Here is a 26,653-nt window from a genome sequence, read left to right on the forward strand (position 1 = left end):
GTTCATTTTGGCAGGAGTTTTCTCTCAAATCTTGGACTTCCGACAGTAGATGGCGCTATTTGAGCCTTGCAAATCGTTCCAGCGGGCTGTCAGTTGTTCCTTCTTTCTTTATTTATTTCTGAGATTCCGCCTCTTTTAGCTGGGCCCCTCCCCACTCTGGGCGCTCAAGACAGGGCTGAGGCGTGTCTTCTATAAACCTTAACTTTCAGTTGAGTCATCAAAGTTGTGCCATGCCCCGCCCTGCCCAGCAGGTGTCCTAACTCTCCGTGCTGCTGGGAGTGAACTCTTCGGGGGGAGGGTCTGTCAGCCCATAGTTCCTCCTTGCCTTCCCCTCACTCGGGTCGGCTCCCTTAGAAACCTGACTGGTACACTTAAATGTAACTTGAGGGGGACACCGGGCTCCCCTCTCCCCACCAGAAATCAGTTAGGGGTTCTTCCAAACTGAGGTCCCCAGAGATGGAATCTCTCTCTCGGGAAGAGGGAGTTTGTCTGTGGCCGGCGCCCAGGGTGTGGCGGAGAGACGATCTGGGCGGGCTTCTCTTCCCAGCCCCCCCGAGGCTGGCCGGGGCCTTCCCACGCTGCCAGCCCCGTCTGAGAACCGTGGGAAGAGTGGGACTATAGGCCCGTCCACAGGCCCCGGGGTGCTCCGCGTTGAGGTAAGCAAATAGCACGTCCCAACGGGGAGCCACGTCAGACAGAGATGACTGGCCTGCCCACCCTATGCCGCCCTTCTCCGACACCACCCTAGAAAATGGAGGCAGCTTTGTTGTGGGCGCCCAGCCTGGTGTGATGGGCGGGGGCTTTTCAGGCATTTAAATAATAGTTTATTATTACTTATTTGTAAGTACCTGTACCAGCATTTTGTTTGACTGTGAATAACATAAACTCTGCCATACAGTGGCTTAAAAGTAACAGATGCATCTTTCTCATATAATAGTGCAGTGGTGTTGTATCTGCTGAAGGATAATGTCAAGGAGTTAACTTTCTTCTTTTTCTGTTCCACAATTTTTATCTTAATCCATAGGGCCTAAATAAGATTGCTGCAACTTCAAGCCTGGAATCTAGTTTCCAGGTAGGAAAGAGAAGTGGAAGAAGGAGATGTTGACTATCTGAGAGAGGAAAACTTTCCCAGAAATCCTTGACAGACTGGCACGTATATCTAATTCACCACCTGTAGCATGTGAACTGTGCCCAATGGACATATGCAGCAGCAAAAGGAGATTTATTTAGCTGGACACCTTGCTACATTGAACAGAATTGGAATTTGGTTAGTTATGAAGAAGCGGAAAGCGCATATTGGTTTGGCACCTTGCAGATACTGCGATGAAAAAATAGTATACCACTGTTACGGAAAAGCAAGCTTTTCAGTTTCTGTGAGGAATGTCTGATTTTGTTATAGTTTAAAATGCATATTAAGATGAATATTACAATGTACATCTTAATATAGTAAATAATATATTAATGTCTAGCAAATAATAAAAATGCACCTTAAAATCTTATAGTTCCTTTCTCAACACTGGGACTTTTAAGTATCTAAAAGAGTACCTCTTACACAGGGGCTGTTCAATAACAATTGTGCGGTGAAAGGAAAGTTCTCTTTCAGGCACCAACATTTTACATCTTTAGCAGAAGATATCACATAAGCAAGAATAAAAGTTACTGTAGTATTTTATTTAAGATTCCCAGACCTCAGGTTTCAGCTTACAGTTTTTTAAAATAAGTGACACCAAAGGCTGTGCTATCCTAATATAACAAATTAATATCAGGCAGAATGCACGGGAGCTAGGTGCTCACCTTTTTTTTGGAGTGGAGTAGGTCAGGGAGAGGGGACTTGGTGAAGTAAAACAGAGAATTCTGCATGAACAAAGATAATTTTACTTCTTCCTTTATAATTTGTATACTTTTTATTTCTTTTTCTTGCCTAATTGTTCTGGGTAGGACTTCCACTACTATGTTGAATAGAAAAAATAGAAAGTAGTTTTTTTGGTAGAATTTTTACTGTGAAAAATGATGATCCCTGTATTTTTAATAGTACACGGTAGAGTAGATGTACTATAAATTTGAATTTAGAAATTCCCATTTTTCTTCTTATTTTGAATTAATTAAAAAAGACCTCATTTTCATGGGGAGACATGGAGCTTTTTTTTACAAGGCCAGTTTGTTACCTTTTATTAATGATAATCCTTGGTTAACTAAGATGCTTTCACTGAAATTATTGCCTTTGAATGTAAGTATTATTGCACGTGCCTTCTGGGATATACTCATGTTCTTCTTTCAGTACCCTAAGATTATGTCCTCAGAGGATTTGGCAATTCAAAAGTAACTGATGTACCAAAACCAAAATGAGTTAATGAGAGGGACTCCTTTTGTTTAAAAGTTGTTAACAAATCCTTTTTTTTTTTTTTTACTTCTTTTTTGTTATTGTCATTGTTTTGTTTTGGGGTTTGTTTGGTATATTAGTTATCCTTGAATTGCCAAAATGTTTTCCAGCCAGACATATTTTACCAGCTTGAATTTTATTTTAAACTAGCAGTGTTTTGTCTCACCTCCCTGTATTTAATTTTTCAACTTAAGTTTACTATAAAGCAGTTTTTTTAGTAGCACATTGTAGTTTTTTCTCTTGATGGTTCTTTTTGTATTTAAGAGTTAATGCTTATGCTGAAGTATATATTAGGAAAATAACTGATGTCTGAGGCTTGCTTTAAAATACTCCAGCAAAACAAATGAGTTCGCGTATAGTCAAAATAAGATTGACAAAATGATAATAGTTTCAACTCAGCAATGGGTACGAGGGACTCATTATACTATTCTCTCTTCTGTTGTGACATTTTTATAATAAAATGTTTTTAAAACCCCACATAATTTGTGTCCACATAACAATTTTTTCAGCTTTACATTTGGAGACTGACCTTCAATTAAAAATCAGTGTGGCAAATAGTAGGATTTTTCTAGTAAATAATAATACCTCGATGGTAAAATGATCAAGTTTGATGATGCTCCAGATAAAAAATAGACTATTATTCATATGTTATATCCTTTGTACTTCAAAGATTTCAAACTAGGGAAAAGTTGAAAGAATAGTAAAATGAACACCCTTTTCTTATAACCTAGATTTACCGATTGTAAAACTTTGCCATGTCTGTGTTATATCTCTCTCTGTATATACTCACTTGATTTTCTTTCTGCCTATTCTATCAATTATAGAGAAAAGGATATAGAAATATGATTATAATTATAAAAGGATATAGAAATATTTGATTATAATTATAGATTTCTCTATTTATTAGTTTTTTTATCTTTATTAGTTTTTGCTACAGGTATATTGAGCTCTGTTATATGTGCAAAAACACCTAAGATGCCTTAGTTTACTATGGCTGCTGTAAGATATTCCTACAAATTTGATGGCTTAAAACAACACAGATTTGTTCTTTTACAATTCTGGAAGTTAGAGGTCTGAAAGGATTTTTAAGGGATTAAAATCAAAATGTCAGCAAGTCTGGTTTCTTCTGGAGGCTGTAGGAAAGAATCCATTTCTTTGCGTTTTCCAGCTTCTGGAGGCTGTCTTCATTTCTTGGCTCATGGCCCTGCTTCATATCACCTTTTCTCCCAGTGCTTCTATTCTCACATTGCTACCTTTTGTGGTCATATCTCCCTCTGCCTCTATCTTATAACGACATTTGTCATTACCTTTAGGCCTACCCAGGGTACCGTCAGGTTACCCTCCCTGTTATATTTTGGGTATCTTGTCCCCCCAAAGTTCATGTTGAAATCTGATCCCTAATGTGGCAGCTTTGGGAGTTGTTTGGCTCTTGGGGGGTTGATCCCTTATGGCAGATTAATGCTGTCCCTGGGAGGGTGTGTGATAGTGAGTCACTATGTTAGTTCCCATGAGAGCTGGTTGTTAAAAGGATCCTAGCACCTCCCCTCTATCTTTCTCTTGCCTCCTTTTGCCGTGTGATCTTGTATATGCCAGCTGCACTGCCATTTTTCATCATGAGTAGAAGCAGCCTGAGGCCACACAAGATGCAGCTGTCCCAGAATTATGAGCTAAATAAACCTTTTTCCCTTATAAATGACCTAGTCTCAGATATTCTGTTGTAGTGACACAAAAACAGACTGATACACTCTCCATCTCAAGATTCTAATTTAATCACACCTGCACCATCCCTTTTACCAAGTAAGGTAGCTACTCACAAATTCTGAGGAGTAGGATGTGAATATCCTTGGAGTACCATTCTTCTGTCTAGCACAGATAGCAACACTCCCCAAACTGATGTATCAATTCAATACTATCCCTATCAGAACCCAAACTGATGTTTTTTGGAGAAATTTTAAGATGATCCTAAAATTAATATTGAAATGTAAGAAACGCAGAATAGATAAAGCAAATTTGAAAAAGTATACCCAAAATAAATTTGAAAAAGTACAAAACTGGAGGACCTACAGTTACTAATTTCAAACTTACAGCAGAGCCAAAGTAAGTAAGACAATGACAGTCTGGTACTGGCATAAGGATAGATCATTTGATATAGAATTGAGAGTCCAGGAATGAAACTTCAAATATACAGAAAATTGATTCTTAACAAGGATGTGAAGACAATTCAATTGGTGAATAGTCTTCAACAAATGGTGCTGGGACAACTGGTATCCATGTGCAAAGGAATGAGTAAGCATCACTTCCTCATATCATACAATAAAGGAATTCAAAATATATCATAGACCTAAATATAAGATCTAAATCCATAAGATCTCTTAGAAGAAAACAGAAGAGTGTATTTTTATAAACTTGGTTTCTTAGATATGATACCAAAAGGCTAAGTGACAAAAGAAAAAATAGCAGCAAAATTAGAAACTTTTGTGCATCAAAGGACTTTATCAAGAAAGTGAAAAGACAACTCACAGAACTGGAAGAGATTTTGCAAATCATTTCTGATACAAGGTGCTTGTATCCAGAATATATAAAGAACTCTTACAAATGAAAAATAAAAAAGACAAATAATCCAGTTTAAAAAATGGGTAAAGGACTTCAATAGACATTTCTCCCAAGAAGATACACAAATGGCCACTGAGCACATGAAAACATGGTCAATATTATTAGTCATTAGGGAAATAGAAATAAAAAAAAAACATACAGTAACATTCCACACACTCTGAACTGTCACACATTCATATAATTTTGGAAGAGCTACCAGAACTCTTCCAAAACCATAATTTATTTAATTCCTTTGAAAGATTAACTAAAACATGGTTATTCTATAAAGATTCTCTATAGTAAGGGGCAGCCAAAATATTTTAGGTAAAATTTTGAGTGGTTCTCTTAGTAATATTCTATTACTGAGTATCTTTCATTGTACAAATGGTTTGTCATGCACTAATTTTTGTATTTTTTTTTTTAATAAAGAGCAGACAGACAAGAAATGCTAACAGTGGAGTTGACATGGTAACCTTCATTTTATTTAGCAAAATATCTGACGACTGTGTTTTAAGTTTTTTGTTCCTCTTTCCTAATTTCTCTTTACAAGCATATTCATTCATTGTGAAAATTGTATTTGTAGCTCAAGAGCTCTTAGGCTAAGAGGATACAGGAACTTGCTGGTAATGTGCCAGTGAATATTGTATAGGAGATTAAATGGCTCATCCTGCAGCTGCTCTGCATGTGGAGCCTTCATTGACTTCAATTCTCAATTAACTCATTTGGTCTATAGCTTCAGTCCTAAATTGGGGGTTGATTGAAGATAGAAAAAAGTGAATATATCAGAGGGAAGATATTTTATTTTCCTAGGGCCACTGTAACAAAATACCACAAACTGAGTCCCTTAAAACAACAGAAAACTATTCTCATGCAGTTCTAGAGTCTAGAAATCTAAATCAAAGTGTTGCCAGGGCCATGCTGTCTGAAGACTGTAAGGGAGAAATCCTTCCTTGTCTCTTATAGCTTTTGGTGGTTGTGGCAATCCTTGGTTTATAGATAAGTCATTCCAGTCTTTGCCTGTGTCTTTATATGGCTTTCTTCCCTGTGGGTCTGTGTCTTTACGTGGCATTCTCCTCTCCATATGTCTGTGTCCAAATTTCCTTCCTTTTTTAAGGATACTGGTCATTAAGATTAGGGCACACCCTAACCCAGTATGACATCATCTTAACTGTATTACATCTGGAAAACCCTATTTCCAAGTAAGGCCATATTTGTACTATGGACTAAGACTTCAACACATTTTTTTTACAGGGCACAGTTCAACCCATAACAGAAAAGTATATTTTGTTTTAAAATATTTAAATATATAACTCTTTTTTTTTTTCCTTTTTGTCTTTTTTCGTGACCGGCAACGGATCGCAACCCTCAGTGTCGCGCCCGTACTGGACCGGGACCGGCAACGGGATCGCAACCCTCGGTGTTGCGCCCGCACCTCGCTCAGCCAGTGAGCAGCTGGTCTGTATGTGGGATCCGAACCCTCGGTGGGAGCGCCACCGTGCTCCCAAGCGGCGCACTGTAGCAGTGCGCCACCGGGCCGGCCCTAAATATATAACTCTTAAGTTGTGAAATAATTTGTGAATGCAGTGTTTTCACAGAGTTAACATGAAGTGAATTTGATGAAGAGTAATGAAAGATAAGAGAGAGAATTAAGCTTGGGCTATTGTTGATTTTGATGTATAGGAAAAGCCAAGCCTCAACTACGGATCTCTAGTCATCTCTCTTGAAGTCCATGGTAGTTTGGAACCCTCCATTATTTTTGTTACCTCCCTACCTCCACTCCCCAGTTGGACTCCAGTGTGCTCTACATATATATAGCCTTCTCTTTTGAGAGAAGCCATGAAGTGGTCAGAATAGATCAACATACTTTAAGACCAGAAGAATTAATTTTTCTGGCCAGGCCCTTCACTGCCACAGTATAAAACTCAAGATCCCTATAACAAGTAATAGTTAGAGATCACTCAGGTATTTTTCTTAGTCAGTGACCACTGTCAGCTTCTTTAAGTATTTCAGCTTTCCCCTGAGCTCCAGTTTCTGACTGGAGATTTCCTTATCTATCAGTCAGGGTTCCTAATTGAGGCCAACTGCATCTACTACAGCTAGTTTAAGTAGAAAGGATTTATTAGAAGATTTTAGAGTGTGTGTGAAGAGATCAAAGCTTTAGAGGGGTACAGACTCAAACTTTGGTGAAGGTAAGGAACACACAGTTGAAACACACAGCCACCTTGTGGGATCGTTCTAGCAACAACACTGCAATGGACTAAATGTTTGTGTTCTCCAAAAATCATATGTTGAAATTCTAACCCCCTAGTGTGATGGTATTAGGAGGTGGAGGCCTTTGGAAGATAATTAGATCATGAGTGGTATTAGTGCCCTTATGAAAGGGATCCCAGAGAGCTCTCTTGCCCTCTTTCTGCCACATGAGGATACAAGTGTGCAACTCCGAAGAGGGTTCTCGCCATGCTGGCATCAGCCTCCGGAACAGTGAGAAGTAAATTTCTGTTGTTCATAAGCCACCCAGTTTATGGTACTTGGTTATAGTGGCCCAAACTATGATAGTATCTGGACACATAGTATATTAGTTTGCTAGGGTTACTGTAACAAAGTACCACAAACTGAGTGGCTTAAATAACAGAAACTTGTTGTCTCATAATTATGGAGGCTAGAAGTCCAGAATCAAGATATCAGTAGGTTTACTTCCTTCTGAGGCCTATAAGGGAGAATCTGTTACGTGCCTCTCCCCCATGGTCTGGTAGTTGGCTGCAATATTTGGAGTTCCTTGGCTTGTGGAAATACTACTGCAAATTCTGACTTCATCTTCACATGGTATTCTCCATGAATGGGTATTTCTGTCCAAATTTCCTCTTTTTATATTCGTATTAAATTCATTCATATTATAGTCATTCCCCTTTTTATAATCATATAGGCACATAATATTTCTTGTTTCTTGTTTTTTTTAAAGTAAAATTCGGAAATATAAGAGCACATCAAAAAGTTCATGGAAAAATTAAAAGATAATGTGAATTTTTCCATGAACTTTTTGAAGAACCCTTGTAGAATAAAAATTAATATGGCCAGAAGTTGTTATGGTATCATATATATGAAGATTCTGTAGTTATAGATGTTTACATGCAGGGTGCTACTCATATACAGGTATGTATCTTCCTCATCTTTTATGTTACTGATTGTGAGTGCTTTCTACTATGTAAAATCCTTTACTAACCTGACTTTAAAAGGGGTAAACAAAGGACTTCTATCAGGGGATTTATATGGATTTTTTTTTTGGTATTGAGTCTAAACCAGTATAATGTAATGACTGTGTTTTCATAAGTGTGTTTTACGGGTGATAGTACTACTAGATCTTCTGAAATCTGAAGGGGAAAAAGTGGGAGATAGGTGGTATCCTGTGGATAAATTGATTTGGGAAATGTTATACAGTATATTATTTTATTAGTCCATTTTTGTGTTACTATAACAGCATATGTGAGACTGCATAGTTTATTAAGAAAAGAGGTTGTTTGGCTTATGATTTTAGGACAGCTGCATCTGGTGCGGACCTCAGGCTGCTTCTACTCATGGCAGAAAGTGGCAGGCAGCTGACAGGTACAAGCAGATCACACGGTGAGAGGAAGCGAGAGACAGAGAGAGAGAGAGAGGAGAGGAGGTGCCAGGGTCCTATAAACAACCAACTCTCATGGGAACTAATAAAGTCGAGAACTCACTACCCCCACCCCACAGGGAGAGCATTAATCCATTCATGAGGGATCTGCCTCTATGACTCAGCTACCAACACTGCCACATTGGGGATCAGATTTCCACATGAGTTTTGGGAGGACAACACTTCCAAACTCTATCATTTTATATTCTTCTTTTGAATGTTTATCATGTATAATAATGGTTCTGAGGAATACTGTGTCTAAACTAGTATGATGTAATCACTGTGTTTTCATAAGTGTGTTCCATGGGTAATAGTACTTACTAGATCTTCTGAAATCTGAGGTAAAAAAAAGTGGGGGATGGGAGGTATCCTGTGGATAAAATGATTTGGGAAATTTTTTACAGTATATTATTCTTTTGATTGTTTATCATGCATAATAATGGTTCTGAGGAGTACTGTAGTAAAGAAACCTGCTTTTTTACTCAGTGTTTAACACAGCATTTCTTAAATATCATAAAACATGTTAATATATTGCAGAGTTAGTGTCCACTAAGCGTCTAATCTTTTGGAATGACAGGACCTGAGAGAAGCAGTCCCTTCTGTATCCATAATTAAAATTATATAATCATTTTTAGCTCTTTGGGAGAAAAATCTTTTAATGTATAAGCTTATTGTTCAACTTTTTGGATAGAAAGACTGCCTGGCTTATAACTCTGTTTTTTAGTTTGTCAGCAAAGCTGTAATGTAAATGTAGGATTGGTGTCTATTGTCTGTTTGGACAGTACCTAGCACATAGGAGGCATTTAAATGGCTATTTGAAAGAGAAAATCAAAGTCATGCAGATCCTTCTTGGTGTCTTTTATAAGTTCAGTGAAGAGGGAAAATGATTCTTTTTTCTTGAATAAGGCCTATAGTTCTGTTTGATGTATATCTGTTGTAGTTTTCCTTTTTAAAAAACAAACTGCTTTATGGAAGTATAATTGATATACAATAACCTGCAACTGTTTAAAGTGTACATGATAAATTTTGATATATTTATGCATCTGAGAAACCATCAACACAGTCAAGATATTAACCATATTCATTACTCCCGAGTTTCCATGTGAGGCCTTTCTCCCACCTTTCTTTGAAATCCCTTTCCATCCCCAGGGAACCACTGACCTACATTCTAGCTTGCATTTTCTAGAGTTTCTTTTGTATTTGTATTATCTGTCTCTTGCTTTTCTTCTTCTCTTTTTCAAAATTCTTTTGGATTGAGCATTTTTTATGATTATATTTGTAGTTTATCTCATTTGTTGCTTGTTAGGTATAACTCCTTTATTTATTGCTTTAGGGCTTATAGTAAGCATCTTTAAATTATCATTTGTCTATCTGCTTTATATTCCAAGAAGAAACCCCACTTTGTCGTGGTGTGTTACTCTTTTTATATATTGCAAGATTCAGTTTTCTAAAATTTGATTAATGATTTTTGTGTCTGTGCTCTTGAGGGAGATTATTATCTAGTTTTGTGTTGTTTTTCTTATTTCTTTGGTTTTTATATCAGGGTAATCAGATTTGCTAGTATTTTGAAGATATTTTTGTCTGTCACTGGAAAGAGGATGTTCTGTAGCATTTTTTTTTTTTTTTTGGTTTAGTTTGAGAAGTGTTCACTCCTTTATTCACTACGTAGATTTGGTTTCTTTTTTCAGTGATAGTGAAAGCATGTGGGCCTGTAGATTTCTTATTCAGAATGTTTTAAAATACAAATTCAATTTCCTTAATAGCTACAGATACATTCAGATCATTTTCTATGATTTCTGGTAGTTTCTTCTAAGTTGTTCAGCTATTCATCGTATTCCGCTATCCTTTTAATGCCTGTGAGGTCTATAGTCGTATCCCTTCTTTCATTCCTGATGATGGTAATTTGTCTTCCCCCTTTTTTTCTTTGTTTGTTTTACTAGGGTTTATCAGTTTTATTGATGCTTTCAAAAAATCAACTTTTTGTTTTATTTATTTATTTTTTCTCTATTTTTCTGTTTCCAATTTCATCGATTTCTTTTCTTTTTTTGCTGCTGTCAAGTACAGGGATCTGAACCGATCACACTCTAACCAAATGAGTTAACCAGCCAGCCCCCTCATTTCTTTTTCTTTACTAGTTCTCTTCTGCTTGTTTTGGGTTTATTTTACTTTTCTTTTTCTAGTTTCTTGAGATAGGAGATTGCATTATTGATTTTGAGACCTTTTTTTTCCTAATAACATTTTTTTCTAGAAACATATTTGGTGTTATTAAATTTCCTTTAACTGCTGCTTTGTTTGCTTCCCGTAGATTTTGATGTTGTATTTTCATTTTCAATCTGTTCAATAAAAAATATTTATTTTTCTCAGATTCTTGTGATCCGTTGATGATTTAAAAATGTGTTTTTAATTTCCAAACTTTGAAAAATGTCCTAGTTTAATCCCATTATGATCAAAGGACATTCTTCATATGATTTCAGTTCTTTTAAATTTATAAAGTTTGTTTTATGACCCAGGACATGGTATGTCTTGGTTAATGTTCCATGTGTAGTTGAACAGAATACGTATTATGTTTTTTTTTTTTCCCTTTTGTCTTTTTTTGTGACCGGCAACGGATCGCAACCTTCAGTGTCGCGCCCGTACCGGACTGGGACCGGCAACGGGATCGCAACCCTTCCCTTTTGTCTTTTTTTGTGACCGGCAACGGATCGCAACCTTCAGTGTCGCGCCCGTACCGGACTGGGACCGGCAACGGGATCGCAACCCTCGGTGTTGCACCCGCACCTCGCTCAGCCAGTGAGCGGCCGGTCTGTACATGGGATCCGAACCCTCAGCGGGAGTGCCTCCATGCTCCCAAGCGGTGCACTGTAGCAGTGCGCCACTGGGCCGGCCCTGTATTATGTTTTTTGTTGAGTAGAGTGCTCTGTAGATGTCAGTTTATGGTGGTGGTCATTTTTCTATATTTTTGATGATTTTAACTAGTGCTTCTAGGGAGAGATACTGACTCTTATTTCTGGCTAGATACTGATCAGAAGATAGGCACTAAATAAAGCGTATGAGATATCTTTCTGTATAGAAAAAAGGTTTTGTATAAATCCTTGTTTTAAACTATAACGTCATATCAACAGCATATTTGTTAGAAAGTCAAGAATAAAAGGAAAAACTGCGCAAAGAAACAGACAGACAATACCCTGTCTTTCTGTTGACTCGGGGCAATTTTTTGTGTTAGCTGAAGCAAACATAGAGAAGACTTAGGAAGTGAAAACTTATCCCATTTTTTAATAGTAAGGTTTTTTCCTTTCCCTATAGTGAGAGACAGAATTAAGTAAGGCTTTTGATGCTAAATTTCCATGAAGCTTTGAAGAACAAGGAAGGTCAACATCCCTAGAAGTGCTTTGGACTTGATATGTAATGATTCAGCCAAAGAAGTTTACTTAAGCCTGAGGCTATTCTGTTCAGAGTTTATGTGGATTGGTTAGAAAAGTACAAATTTTAACCTGTGTTTGCTTTCTGTTTTATAGGACTGATCTCCTTAAGATTACCTATCTGCTCTTCATGGTCCTTATTCTTTCTACCCCCGTGAAAAGAACAGGAGTTAGTAACAAATACCCCATTGTGAAAATAATAGTTTACTTATATGTAGTTCTTTGGTTTACAAAACATTCTTCACGCGTATTATCTCATTTGATCCATAAAACCCTGCTTGCAATGCAAGTTTTTTATTTTTTTCATTTATAGATATATATTATTTTAACTTTTCAATATACATTGTAGTTGATTTTTGTGTCCCTTTACCCGTTCTCTTTACCCCTCCTTTTGCCCCTCCACTACATGTTGTCTGTTCACTTGTCTAACAAGTTCAAGGAATTGCTGTGATTTTTGTGTCTTCTTCCCCCCTCCACCCTTTATTTGTTTGCATATTTATTTTTTAGCTCAAACAAATATGTGACAACATGCTGTATTTCTTTCTATGCTTGACCTGTTACACTTAATATGATTTTCTCTAAGTCCGTCCATGTAGTTGAAAATTGTAGTATTTCATTCTTTTTCATAGCAGAGTAGTATTCCATTGTGTAGGTGTACCACAGTTTCCTTATCCACTCATCTGATGATGGACATTTGGGCTGGCTCCAACTCTTGGCTATTGTAACTAGTGCTGCAATAAACACTGGCATACAGGTATCCCTTTGACATGATGATTACCATTCCTCTGCATATATTCCCAGCAGTGGAATTGCTGGGTCCTATGGTAGATCTATCTATAATTGTTTGAGGAACCTCCATATCATTTTCCATAAAGGCTGCACCATTTTGCAGTCCCACCAACAGTGTATGAGTATTCCTTTTTCTCCACAACATTGCCAGCATTTATCATTCTCAGTCTTTTGGGTATTAGCCATCCTAACTGGAGTGATATGGTATCTCAAAGTGGTTTTGATTTGCATTTCCCGAGTGCTGAGTGATGTTGAGCATTTTTTCATGTGTCTGTTGGCCATTTCTATATCTTCCTCTGAGAAATGCATATTCAGCTCCTTTGTCCATTTTTTAATTAGGTTATTTGTTTTTTTTTTTGGCTGGAAAGTTGTTTGAGTTCCTTGTATATTCTGGATATTAATCCTTTGTCAGATGTATATCTTGCAAAAAGTTTCTCCCACTCTGTTGCCTGTCTTTTCACTCTGTTGATTGTTTCTTTTGCTGTGCAGAAGCTTTTTAGTTTGATGTAATCCCATTTATTTATTTTTCCTTTGCTTGCCTGTGCTTTTGTGGTCCTATTTCTGAAGTCTGTACTCACTCCTACTTCCTGGAGTGTTTCCCCTATGTTTTCTTTAAGGAGTTTTATTGTTTCAAGATATATATTTAATTCTTCAAACCATTTTGAGTTGATTTTGGTATATGGTGAGAGGTACAGGTCTAGTTTCTTTCTCCTACATATGAATATCCAGTTTCCCCAGCACTATTTGCTGAAAGGCAGTCTCTTCCCCAGTGTGTAGACTTGGTACCTTTGTCAAAGATCAGATGGCTTTTAGTGTATGGGTTGATTTCTGGGTTCTCTTTTCTATTCCATTGATCCATGTGTCTGTTTTTATGCCAGTACCATGCTGTTTTGGTTATTATAGCTTTGTACTATAGTTTAAAGTCAGGTAGTGTTATGCCTTCAGCTTTATTGTTTTTGCTCAGAATTACTTTGGTTATGCATGGTCTTTTGTTATTCCATATAAATGTCTGGATAGTTTTTTCCATTTCTGAGAAAAATGTCATTGGAATTTTGATGGGGATTGCATTGAATCTGTAGATCACTTTGGGTAATATGGACATTTTCACAATGTTAATTCTTTTGATCCAAGAGCATGGGATATTTTTCCATCTTGTGTCCTCTTTAATTTCTCTCAACACTGGTTTGTAGTTCTCTTCGTAGAGATTTTTCACATCCTTGGTTAAATTTATTCATAAGTATTTTATTTTTTTGGTGCCTATTGTAAATGGGCTAGCTTTCTTGATTTCTTTTTCTGCATGTTCACTGTTGGAATATAGTGATTTTTGCGTGTTGATTTTGTATCCTGCAACTTTGCTGATATCATTTATCAACTCCAAGAGTTTTTTTGTAAAGTCTTTAGGTTTGTTCAGTATATCGGATCATATTATCTGCAAACAAGGACAGTTTGAATTCATCTTTTCCAGTCTGGGTACCCTTTATTTCCTTCTCTTCTCTGATTTCTTTGGCTAGTACTTCCAACACTATGTTGAATAGGAGTGGTGAGAGTGGGCATCCTTGTCTATGTCCTGTTCTTAAGGGAAAAGCTTTCAGCTTTTCCCCATTCAGGATGATATTGTCAGTGGGCTTATCATATAAGGCTTTAGTTGTGTTGAGATACTTTCAATCTATACCTAACTTGTGGATAGTCTTTATCATGAACAAATATTGAATTTTGTCAAATGCTTTTTCAGCATCTATAGAGATGATCATATAATTTTTGTCTTTGCTTTTATTGATGTGGTGTATCATATTCATTGATTTGTGTATGTTCAACCAACCTCACATCCCTGAGATGAATCCCACTCGATCATGGTGTATAATTTTGTGTATGTGCTGCTGTATTCTGTTGGCTAGTATTTTTTTGAGGACTTTTGCATGTATATTCATCAAGGATATTGGCCTGTAGTTTTTTTGTTTTTTTTTTTCTTTTTTCGTGTCCGGCAATGGATCGCAACCCTCAGTGTCGCGCCCGTACTGGACTGGGACCGGCAACGGGCTCGCAACCTTCGGTGCTGCGCCCGCACCTCGCTCAGCCAGTGAGCGGGAAGCACCTCGCTCAGCCAGTGAGCGGGAAGCACCTCGCTCAGCCAGTGAGCGGGAAGCACCTCGCTCAGCCAGTGAGCGGGAACCGGTCTGTATGTGGGATCCGAACCCTCGGCGGGAGCGCCGCTGCGCTCCCAAGCAGCGCACTGTAGCAGTCTGCCACCGGGCCGGCCCTGTAGTTTTGTTTTTTGTTTTTATCTTTGTCTGGTTTTGGTATCAGGGTGATGTTTGCCTCATAGAATGTGTTTAGGAGAATGGCCTCCATCTCAGTCTTTTGGAATAGTTTATAGAAAAATGGTATCAATTCCTGTTTGAAGCTTTGGTAGAACTCTGCAGTGAACCCTACTGATCCTGAGCTTTTCTTTGTTGGGAGCTTTCTGATAACAGCTTAAATCTCTTTTATTGTTATTGGTCTGTTCAGATTTTCTATATCCTCTTGGCTCAGTTTTGGTAGTTCGTGTGTGTCCAGAAATTTGTCCTTTTCCTCCAGATTTTCTGATTGGTTGGCATATAGTCATTTATAGTAGTCTGTAATGATTCCTTGTATTTCTGAAGTGTCAGTTGTAATATCACCTTTTTCATTTCTAATTTTTGTTATTTGAATCTTCTTCTAAGTTAGCCTTGCTAAACGTTTGCCAGTTTTATTCATCTTTTCATAAAACCAACTGTTTCATTGATCATTTGTACTGTTTTTCAGGTTTCTATTTCTTTTAGTTCTGCTCTGATCTTAATTATTTCTTTCTATCTACTAACTTTGGATTTAGATTTTTCTTGTTTTTCTAGTTCTTTAAGGTGAAGTGTTAGGTTGTTTATTTGCCATTTTTCCATTTCTCTGAGGTAAGCATTTAATGCGATAGATTTCCCCCTTAGTTCTGCTTTTGCAATATCCCACAGGTTTTGGTATGATGTGTCATTATTTTCATTAGTTTCAAGCAATTTTTTGATTTCCTGTTTAATTTCTTTTTGGACCCATATGTCATTAAGTAGAATGTTATTTCATTTCAATGTGTTTGTATACTTTCCAGAATTTTATTTGTTATCGTTTTGTAATTTTAATCTATTGTGATCTGAAAAAATACATGGAATAATTCCACTTTTTTTGAATTTGTTGAGACTTGCTTTGTGTCCTAACATGTCATCAGTCCTGGAGAAAGTTCTGTGTGCTGATGAGAAGAATGAATATTCTGAGGTTGTTGGATGGAATGTTCTGTACATATCTGCCAAGTCTGATTGGTCTAATGTGATGTTTAGATCTTGTGTTCCCCTCTCTGTTGATTTTTTGCATAGATGATCTGTCCAGTGTTGAGGGTGGGGTGTTCAGTTCCCGTGCTATTATGGTGTTAGAGTCTATCTCATTCTCTAGATCTAACAGTATTTTTTTTAAAGTTGGCTGCTCCAACGTTGGGTGTGTGTATATTTATGATTGTTATTTCTTCTTGATGGATAGATCCTTTTATCATTATATAGTGGCCTTCTGTATTTGTCCATTTTGTGTTACTATAACAAATACCTGAAACCGAGTAATTTATAAGGAAAAGAGATTTATTTGGCTTACAATTCTGGGATGGCTGCATCTGGCATGGGCCTCAGGCTGCTTCTATTCGTGGCAGAAAGTGGTAGGCAGCTGGTGGGTACAAGCAGATCACATTGTGAGAGGAAGCAAGAGAGAGAGAGAGGAGGTACAAGGGTCTTTTTAAACAACAAGCTCTCGTGGGAACTAATAGAGGAAGAATTCAGTCAATAATCCCTCCTCCCCCAGGGAGAGCATTAATCCATTCATGTGGGATCTGCCTCTATGACTCAATCAGTTTCCAATACTGCCACATTGGGGACCAAATTTCCACATGAGTTTTGGAGGGTACAGCACATCCAAACTCCATCATTCTGCTCCTGGCCCCCCCAAACTCATGTCACTCTCACATGCAAAATATAATCATTCCATCCCAACAGTCCCAGAAGTCTTAGCTTGTTCCAACAGCAGCTTAAAAGTCCAAAGTTTCACCTGACACCATAAGCAAAAGTCCTTCTTGCTGTGAACCTGTGAAAATCAAAAACAAATTTATCTACTTCCAAGATACAATGGTCGAACAGACATTGGGTATACATTCCCATTCCAAAAGGGAGGAATAGACCAGAAGAAAGGAAAAACAGGTCCTAAAGAAGTCCGAAACCCAGTAGGACAGACAGTAAGTCTTAAAGCTCCAAAATAGTCTTCTTTGACTCCAACTCCTTCATCCTGGGCACAATTGGCCATCTGGGCTCCCAAAGCATCAGGCAGCCTCATTCCCACAGGTCTGCCAGGCACAGCCCAGTGTGCTGCACTGGTGCCTGCGGCTTTTCCAGGCCTGTGTTGCATGTTACCAGTGACCCTGTAGTTCTGGGGTCCTGGTGTCAGCCCCACTGCCTTGGCTCTACTAGACATTTCCCTGGTGGCAGCTCTCTGTGTGGGCTCCAACCCCACTTTCCTTCTCAGCCTTGCTCTAGTAGATGGCCTCTATGGTGGCTCCACCCCTGCAGCAGGTCTCTGCCTGGGCTTCCAGGCTTTTCCGTACATCATGTGGAATCTGGGTGGAGGATGCCATGCTTCCACTGCTCTCATGTCCTGCCGGCCTGCAGGCTTAACACAATGTGGACACTACTGAAGTTTTAGGCCTCTACTCTCCAGGGTTGCTGTATGAACCACACTTGGGGCCGCTCCAGCCGGAGCAGCTGGAATACAGGAAGCAGGTTCCCGAGGGCAGCTGCGCCCCAGGTCTGTCCTCTAGGACAAATCAGTCCTTCTAGGCCTCAGGGCCTTTGTTGGGTGGGGCACCCTTCCAGACTTCTGAAACACCTTCAGGGCTTTTTTCCCATTGCCCTGGTTATTAGCATCTGACTGCCTTACTGCCAAGCTAATGTCTTTAGCAAAAAGTTTATCTGCTTCACTCTTGCATTTTTCTTTATCTCTCCCCTTCTCTACTGCATGGCCAGGCTGCAACTTTTCTGAATCTTTATGTTCTGCTTCCCTTTTAAATTCTGGCTTTACATCATGCCTTTGCTGCCATAACTCAGAGTAGGCTGTTAGAAGTAACCATGCAGCTTCTTTAATGCTTTGCTGCTTGGAAATTTCTTCTGCCAGACATTCTGGTTCACAACTCTTAAGTCCCAACTTCCACAAAGTCCAAGAGTAGGGACACAATGCAGCCAAGTTCCTTGCTATGGTGTAGCATGGGTGATCTTTTGTCCAATTCCCAATAAGCTCCTCATTTCTATCTGAGACATCATCCACCTGGCCTTTACTGTCCACATTTCTATCAACATTCTCATCACAACCATTTAACGAATCTCTGAAATGTTCCAAACATTCTTTCATCTTTTCTCTTCTTATGAGTCCTCCAAACTCCTCCAGCCTTTGCCCATTACCCAGTTCCAAAGCTGCATCCACATTTTCAGGTATCTGTATAGCAACACCGTGCTCGTTGGTACCAATTTTCTGTATTAGTCCATTTTGTGTTGCTGTAACAGAAATACCTGAAACTGGGTTATTTATAAGGAAAAGAGGTTTATTTGGCTTATGATTCTGGGATGGCTGCATCTGGCATGGTTTTCAGGCTACTTCTACTTATGGCAGAAAGTGGCAGGCAGCCTGTGGGTACAAGCAGATCACATGGCAAGAGGAAGCAAGAGAAGGGAAGCAAGAGAGAGGGAGGAGGTACCAGGATCTTTTTAAACAACCAGCTCTCGCGGAAACTAATAGAACAAGAATTCACTCATTAATCTCCCCTCCCTCAGGGAGACCATTAATCCATTCATGTGGGATCCGTCCCCATGACTCAGTTTCCAGTGCTGCCACATTGGGGATCAAATTTCCACATGAGTTTTGGAGGGGACAACATATCTGAACTCCATCACCTTATCTCTTTTTATGTTTTTTGGTTTAAAGTCTATTTTATCTGATATAAGAGTCACTACTTCAGCTTGTTTTTCATTTCTATTTGCATGGTTTATCTTTTTCCATCCTTTCCCTGTTAGTCTATGTGTGTCTTTACAGGTGAGGTGAGTCTATTGAAGGCACCATATTGTTGGGTACATCCTTTTAATCTAGCGGGTCAGTCTGTGTCTTTTGAGGGGGGAATTTAATCCTTTACATTTAGAGTTATTATTGAAAGGTGTTGATTTACTCCTAGCATTTTACTGATTTTTGTTTAGATGTCTTAATTATCTTTTGTTCCTTTCTTTCTGATTTTCTGTTTGTCTTCTGTGTTTGTTGGTTTCTTAGAGTGGCATATAAACTATTTTTTCTCTTTATTGTTAGCAATTTTGTTTTACTTGTAGGTTTTGTTCTTTCTTGAGTATTTATGGCAGTGATGTTGTTTTTCAGGTATCAAACCCTGTACTCCCTTGAGAATTTCTTGGAAGGCTGGTAATGTGGTAGTGCACTCCCACAATTTTTGTTTGCCTGAAAAACATACTATTTGTCCTTCGTTTCGGAAGGATAGCCTTGCTTAGTAAAGTATTGTTGGCTTGAAATTTTTGTTCTTTAGGGCCAGCCCGTGGCTCACTTGGGACAGTGTGGTGCTGATAACACCAAGGCTATGGGTTCGGATCCCATATAGGGATGGCCGGTTAGTTCACTGGGTGAGCGTGGTGCTGACAACACCAAGTCAAGGGTTAAGATCCCTTTACCGGTCATCTTTAAAAAATATAAAAAAAAGAAATTTTTGTCCTTTAGTATTTTGAATATATCATCCCATTCTTTCCTGGCTTTTAGGGTTTGTGATGAAAAGTATGATGTTAGTGTGATTGGGGCTCCCTTATAGGTGACTTGCGCTTCTCTCGTGTAGCTTTTAAGATTCTCTCTTTGTTTTTGAGTTTTGCCAGTTTTACTATAACATGTCTTGGATAGGACCTTTTTGGGTTGAATATGTTTGGGCATCTTTGGGCCTCCGATGTGTATATTTTCCGCATTTCATTGTGTTGCCTGAGTTTTCTTGTGTTTCATTTAGTTTCCTTAGAATTGTTGCTCAAAACTCCTTGTCAGTCATTTCAAGGACTTCCTGTTCTGTAGGATCTAGAGCTTGAGAGTTATTATTTTCCTTTGGTGGTGATGTACTTTATTGATTTTTCATATTTCTGGTATTTTTCCTTTGGTGTTTAGTCATTGTGGCAGGAGTATCACAGTCCACTTGTTCCACTCTGGTATCTGGCCTGGATCCTGAAGGGACTACCAATTCTGGGTAGCGGGGACAAGCCTGGGCTGGGTGTCCCACGGTACCTGCCTGTTCCAGCATGGTTGGCTCAGGGTGTGTTTGCCCGGTGGCTCTCGGGCCTCACTGGGTGGCAGGGACTGGCCTGGGCTGGGGGTCCTGTGATGTCTGCCTGTTCTGGCTTGGCTGACTCAGGGTGTGTGGGCCTGGTGGCTCCCAGAGCCTCCCTGGGCGGCAGGGACTGGCCTGGGGGTCCCATGGCACCTGCCTGTTCTGGTGCGGTTGACTTGGGGTGTGTGGGCCCAGTGGCTCTCCGGCCTCTCTAGGTGGCAGGGACTGACGTGGGCTAGAGGTCCCGCAGCTCCTGCCTGTTCTGGCATGGCTGACTTGGAGCATGTGGGCCTGGCGGTTTTTTAATCTTCATTTTTGGAGTCTCAGAAAGGTTAAGTGATTTTTCTCTGGTCATAGAATTGATCTGCAGTCAAATGCTCTAACCCTGAGCTAAAACCCCTACCTAGGTCATAGAATTGATTAGAATTAAAGCATATAGGATCCGAACCCGTGACCTCCACGCTACCAGTGCTGCACTCTCCCGAGTGAGCCATGGGGCTGGCCCTATCATAACAAATATTCTATCGTAAACAGAAGGTTACGTAAATTTTTGGTTCACTCATTTGATGAAATATTTGGCAGCTGTCAAAAATTGATATTTATAAGGACTGTAATAGAGTGGGTAAATGCTTATAACGTTAAGAAAGAAGACATTGTAAATAAGTATAATTAGAAATAAAAAGAAGAACAAAACAACTCATGGGTAGACTTAAAAAGAGACTAGATTTAAAAAGGATATGAGACATTTGCTTTTAAGCTCATATAGATTTTAATTATTTTAGAAACATCTGAAGGTTGTGTATAATTTTTCTGAGGCATATATATATAAGGGTACTTCAAAAAGTTCATGGAAATATTCATATTATCTTTTATTTCTATTTTTCCACAAACTTTTTGAAGCGCTCTTGTGACTGAGGGTTGTTCTTTGCAAAACTGATGTATGGGAGGGACACTTTTGTTGGTAAATGATTATAGCCAGCTGCCCAGTTCCTGTATGTCAGATTTTCCTTTCTGTCCTCTTTCTCACATAAATATACAGGGGGAGGATATATGTTACTTTGGTGCTACTTGAGGATTTGGGGATTCATGAATTTCTCATATGTACTTCTGCAAATCCCAGTGATCCACTTGGCAGTGTTTGCCTCATGTAGTGAGGTTATATAATTTCACCCCTCTTTTTAATATTTCTGATTTACAAAAATGCATTGACAAGCATGGTATGTTTTTAGAAAGCTTTTATCCAGTCACCAGTTAATAATATTTGCGTTAACTACTACTTCCTGAGACAATATATTCTGCTTTCCTACAGTGTTTTACTTGCTGTTAATCCCATGCAGACATTGTACATTTTACCTCTAGAAGTACATTTTATGTGTTATTTTCCATGTTTTTACTTAACGCATTCAGTCTTTTCTTTTTTGGGACATATGAAATACAGTTAATATTCACATATAATGGCACAGATTATAGTATTATTAGACTTGTTACTATGGAGAATGAATATTTAGCTTCCTTCCTTTCTTCCAACTTCTAGCACCATCCCAACTTCACACATGCACTCTTCTCTCATCTCTTTTGCTCCAAATAAATAATTCAGTGCTAACATTACTATGAGACATAAATGCATAGCTGAATTATTTAGAAAACTATAATCATAATTCTTTTCATTTTTTTTTTTTAAACAAAGGAGGAGGCTAGTGAAGGAACAGGCAGTGAGGATTTTTAAGTCAATAAGGTCGTTTTGTATTGCAAAATAGGAGACAGTGTTAGGTAACAGGAAGCCACAGGTTCATGAGTAGGAGAACAGTGTTGAGGATATTTATTCTGGTAACCATGTATAGAATTGACTAGAACATTAGGAGCTTAGTGAAATGATTGGCATGTATTTTAGTAATAATTTTTATGCCATCCATGTATTGGCTCAGTCTGAAGGCTAAAGAAATAAAAAGAAATGGGCAATCCCAGGAAATAATACAAGAACCAATCACTGAGATCAAGTGACTGCTTGAGGGCAAAGCTTATCACATTTATTCTTAAGTTTTAGTAATGTGAGATTAGGACAGTGATAATGTGGGAAGACAATTCATTTTTTTAGTATCTTAAATTTCAAATAGTTGAGTACATGTGACAAAAAACGTTTATGTTTATTGTTACCCATCCTCTTGATATCTGTGTCTGGTCTTTTTGTTGAATTTCTTTTTCTCTAATCTATTAGATTAAATTTTTCTCAGTTGAAGCAAACGAAGGGATGATTAATATTATTTCCTTTTCACTAAAAAGCACTAGTCTCTTCATCTTCTCAATTCTAAGGAGATGATAAATACATTAAATTCAAATAGATCAATTTAATTTCCTCATACATGTTTTTTGGCATATCAAGGGATTCAACAGGTATTACTATTAAATGGTGTAAAGGTAGATGACTACGCCAGTTGTTGGGTTGAGGCAATAGTTATGCTAAAGCCAAAACGTTTCATTATTTTAGTTATACTAAGTTTCCATTTGTATTGTCAGGGCTAGGGCTCAGACCCTTCAAACCCATTGTACAGACTGGGTCACCAAACCCCTCACATGCCAGGCTGGGTCCCCAGACCCCTCCCTCGCAGGTCCACAAGCTCTAGGTCATTGGGAAGGATCCTGGGAGCCATTGGCAGATGACACAAGCTCAGTCCTCAGCAATAGCAGCAGCAGCAGCAGCGGTGGTGGTGGTGGCCTACCCATGGCCCCACAGGGGGCATCCTGGGGGTGGGGAGCACTGTAGATCAGAGCCATTTGTCCTTTATACTTAAGTCATAACCCAGGACACCTGGGTGCACATGCTCAATTGCATTAGACAATAACCAAGGAACACTTGGGTGCATGTGCATATTCACATCAAATGCCTGGCAAGATTCTGAACATCTGAGGGGCCCTGACTATTTTCCTATATTTTCCCAACAAGTGGCAAGGAAGTTAATTATGACTTTGTACTCCACATTTATTAAGGTTTGATTGTCATACTGCAAGTAATGCTGGCATATTTCAAAATTTGGCATTCTATAAAATGTTAAACATTTACATTTTTTTTTAATGAAACTCAAAATACTAGTTATTTAATACTGTTTATTGTTCTAACCTGGCTAAATTTAATTCTCAAACAGTTACATCTGGTGTGATTTTTATATCTTTATCTTTTTAATGAGAAAATTGGAAGAATATAGGAGGAATACTATTTGTCCTTTGACTATAAAGCTCTCTGCTATCTGAGGCTCATGGGATTGGCTTGGAATGATCTAGTAAAAAGATTGGGGTGAGAATGACCTGGATTTAAATTCTGCTTTTCTAGCTACTAGCCAGGTGAATTTGTTCAGATTACTTAATTTCTTTAGGTTTCAGAATCTCCACCTAGGTTTGATAATATTTCTAGCAAGGTTGTTTAGAAAATTACAAATAAATAATAGCCTGCACAGTGGTGTGCATCTGTTGTCCCAGTTACTCTGGAGGCTGAGGCGGGAGGATTGCTTGAGCCCAGGAGTTCTGGGCCATTATGAGCTATGCCGATCCAGTGTCCACATTAAATTCAGCATCAATGTGGTTGGTGACTTGCCTGGGATGGAGGACCACAAGGTTGCCTAAGGAGGGTTGAACTGGCCCAGGTGGAAACAGAACAGGTAAAGACTCCTGTGCTGATTAGTAGTGGGATCGCACTTGTGAATAGCCATTGCACTTCCGCTTGGGCAACTTAGCAAGACCTTGTCTAAAATTAAAAAAAAGAAAAGAAAATTACAAATAATAGATGCATGCATGAAAACAATAAATATGCATTTTATATCTACCTTAATGCGTTCTACACATCAAGTCTTCAAAAATGTTGGTTTGTAACCAAACAAGGCCAGGTGCCCAATGCACATCAAGCCAATACACTGAGACATCAGTCTTTGCAGAAGAGAAAAAGGTTTGTGAGGTGGCCAAGGGAGGAAATGGGAGAATAATCTCAAATTCGCCTCCTCAATGGCAGGGAGCTAGATAAATTTATGGGGAGTGGGTTGGGGTGGTGAGGATCGTGTAGGGCAGTGTTTGGATAAGGGGTTTTAATAAGTTCTTTGGCTATCTGCACAGGTGCAGGCTGTCTGCATACCTCTTCATGGATTGCATGTTCAAAAAATGGCAAGATTTTCATTATCTGGAGGTGGCGTTTTTAACCCTCTGAGGTCCAAATGTCACCCATTGGACACTTGCACAGGCTCAGAAGAGAGGCCTGTGGGCACAGTCAGTTCAGACAGGTTCAAGGGTCCTGCAAAACATCTTAGACAAACAACTTGTGACATTAACATTTTAATAAGACTAAAGGTAAAAAATTTATGCAAAGATCAATAGTTTTATAGGTGTTAGCTTGTTAGTGGAATTTTACTGACATGGCAAAGAGCAAGCTGAGAGAAATAATTTTGATTACTTGATTAAAAGTCACCAGTTTCATCCCCATACCGGCCAGCTGCCAAAAACAAAACAAAAGAGACCCCAAACTAAAAACTTCACCAGTTTCAGGTTATTAGAATCATCATCACCTTTTTGTGCTTGGCTCTGGTCCCTAGATGTGTTTAACAAAGAGCAGACATAAAACAGACTTGGAACTGTGATAGCAATTGATGCAACAGATAAATGGGAGGTGGGAACTTAGTATAATAATTCCTTTGTTCTCCTGGGGGTAGGGGACTGGAGGTTGTTGCTATATTTTTTTTTCCCTTCCCCCCCCCCCCCCCCATTGCTACATTAATCTCTTATCAAAAAGCAGATTTGTTGAACAATCAGTAAGGAAAATGATTTGACCCTTTCTCCCGCCCAGCCGATAGAACCCTTTGTACTCCAAATCTAGCATGTCTTTCGGTTATTTCTTAAAGTGAATGATTGTAAATATAATTTGGATAATCTGGGATTGAGGAGGTGGAAGAGGGAGGTGGTTAGATAATATGATAAGGGTCATTGTTTACTTTTTAAAAGTATTAGAGTTAATCATTTATGAGTATATTTCTTTCTCCCATACTAGATTTAGGCTCTGTGGGGACATGAACTGCTTACTTATTTGTGACTTATTGATTGATATTCAATAAATGGCTTGAATGAATGATTTGAATGGTCTCAAGAGTTATAGATCAGTGTTCATAAGAATAAATCAAATGTTGACTTTATCTCTAGAAATTTATAACTGGAAGTAATCTCAGTGTTTATCTAGTTGAACTCTTTATTTTTCAAATAAAGTAACTGGTTATCAATGATTACAACACATATTTGGAAACACATATGGCAGAAGTAGAGGTAGAACCCAGGCAGATCTCTTATTCCTGGTGCCTTGTCCTTTTTTTACTTAAATGTGCTATTTTTGTTCCTTAAATAATAGAAAAAAGAGAAAAAGGTTGATAACCAACTTGAAAAGTAAATAATATTTTTCTACTGTCTTTCTGTAGTTTGATTCTAAATGGTATAGACCTTTTTTTTTTGTAGAGAACTTAACATTTCCTCACTGATCATTACCACAACTTGGGTCAAATATAATTTTCTCAAAATTTGCTGAAAAATAATGGCTGGCTGGTTAACTCAGTTGATTAGAGCATGGTTTAAGGGTTCGGATCCCTGTAACGGCCAACTCTCCCCCCCACCCCCACCCCGAATTTTTTTTCTGAAAAATAAAAATTAAGAAAAAAAATCAAATTAAAAAAATTTCATGTGGATTACAATTCACACTAAATTTACATAATTGGTATATAAAATAGTTTGGCATTTATTAACTTATTTTGATTCTTATGATAGTCTTGAAAGTTATGTAGGACATGAATTACAAATTGTTGGCATTTTTTTATTTTAACATTTACTTGTATTTATTTGTGGGATACAGTGTGGTGTTTCTTTCTTTTTTTTTTTTTTTTTGTCCTTTTTGAGACTGGCCGCACCGTGCTCAGCCAGTGAGTGCTGTGAGCGCACCGGTCATCCCTATTTAGGATCCAAACCCGTGGCGGGAGCGCTGCTGCGCTCCCAGCGCCGCACTCTCCCGAGTGTGCCATGGGCTCGGCCCTTCAGTGTGGTGTTTCAATTCATGCATGTACTGCACAGTTATTCACTAGGTAGATAGTATACTTGAGTACTCATTAGTCCACCACTTCTGTTCCCTCCTCTCCCAGCCTCTGGTAATCATTATTCTACTTTCTGCTTCTATGAGAACAACTTTTAAATTGTTGGCATTTTAAAGATGAAAAAATTGAGGCTCAGAGAGCCTGTATCTCTTGATCATGACCAACTAGTGAGTAGGTTTCTAGGCAGAATTTGAACCCAGATGATTTAATGGTATTTTCATTATTCTTTCCACTTGCAGTAAGCCTTAAGTCCCTTTAGATATACACATTTTAAAAAAAACACTTGTGGTTGAAGTAAAATTAGCAATAACCACTATTAAAACTGCCCTTTAT

Source organism: Galeopterus variegatus, unplaced genomic scaffold (genome assembly GCF_000696425.1).
Source record: "Galeopterus variegatus unplaced genomic scaffold, G_variegatus-3.0.2 Scaffold370, whole genome shotgun sequence".
Classification (NCBI taxonomy): Eukaryota; Metazoa; Chordata; class Mammalia; order Dermoptera; family Cynocephalidae; genus Galeopterus; species Galeopterus variegatus.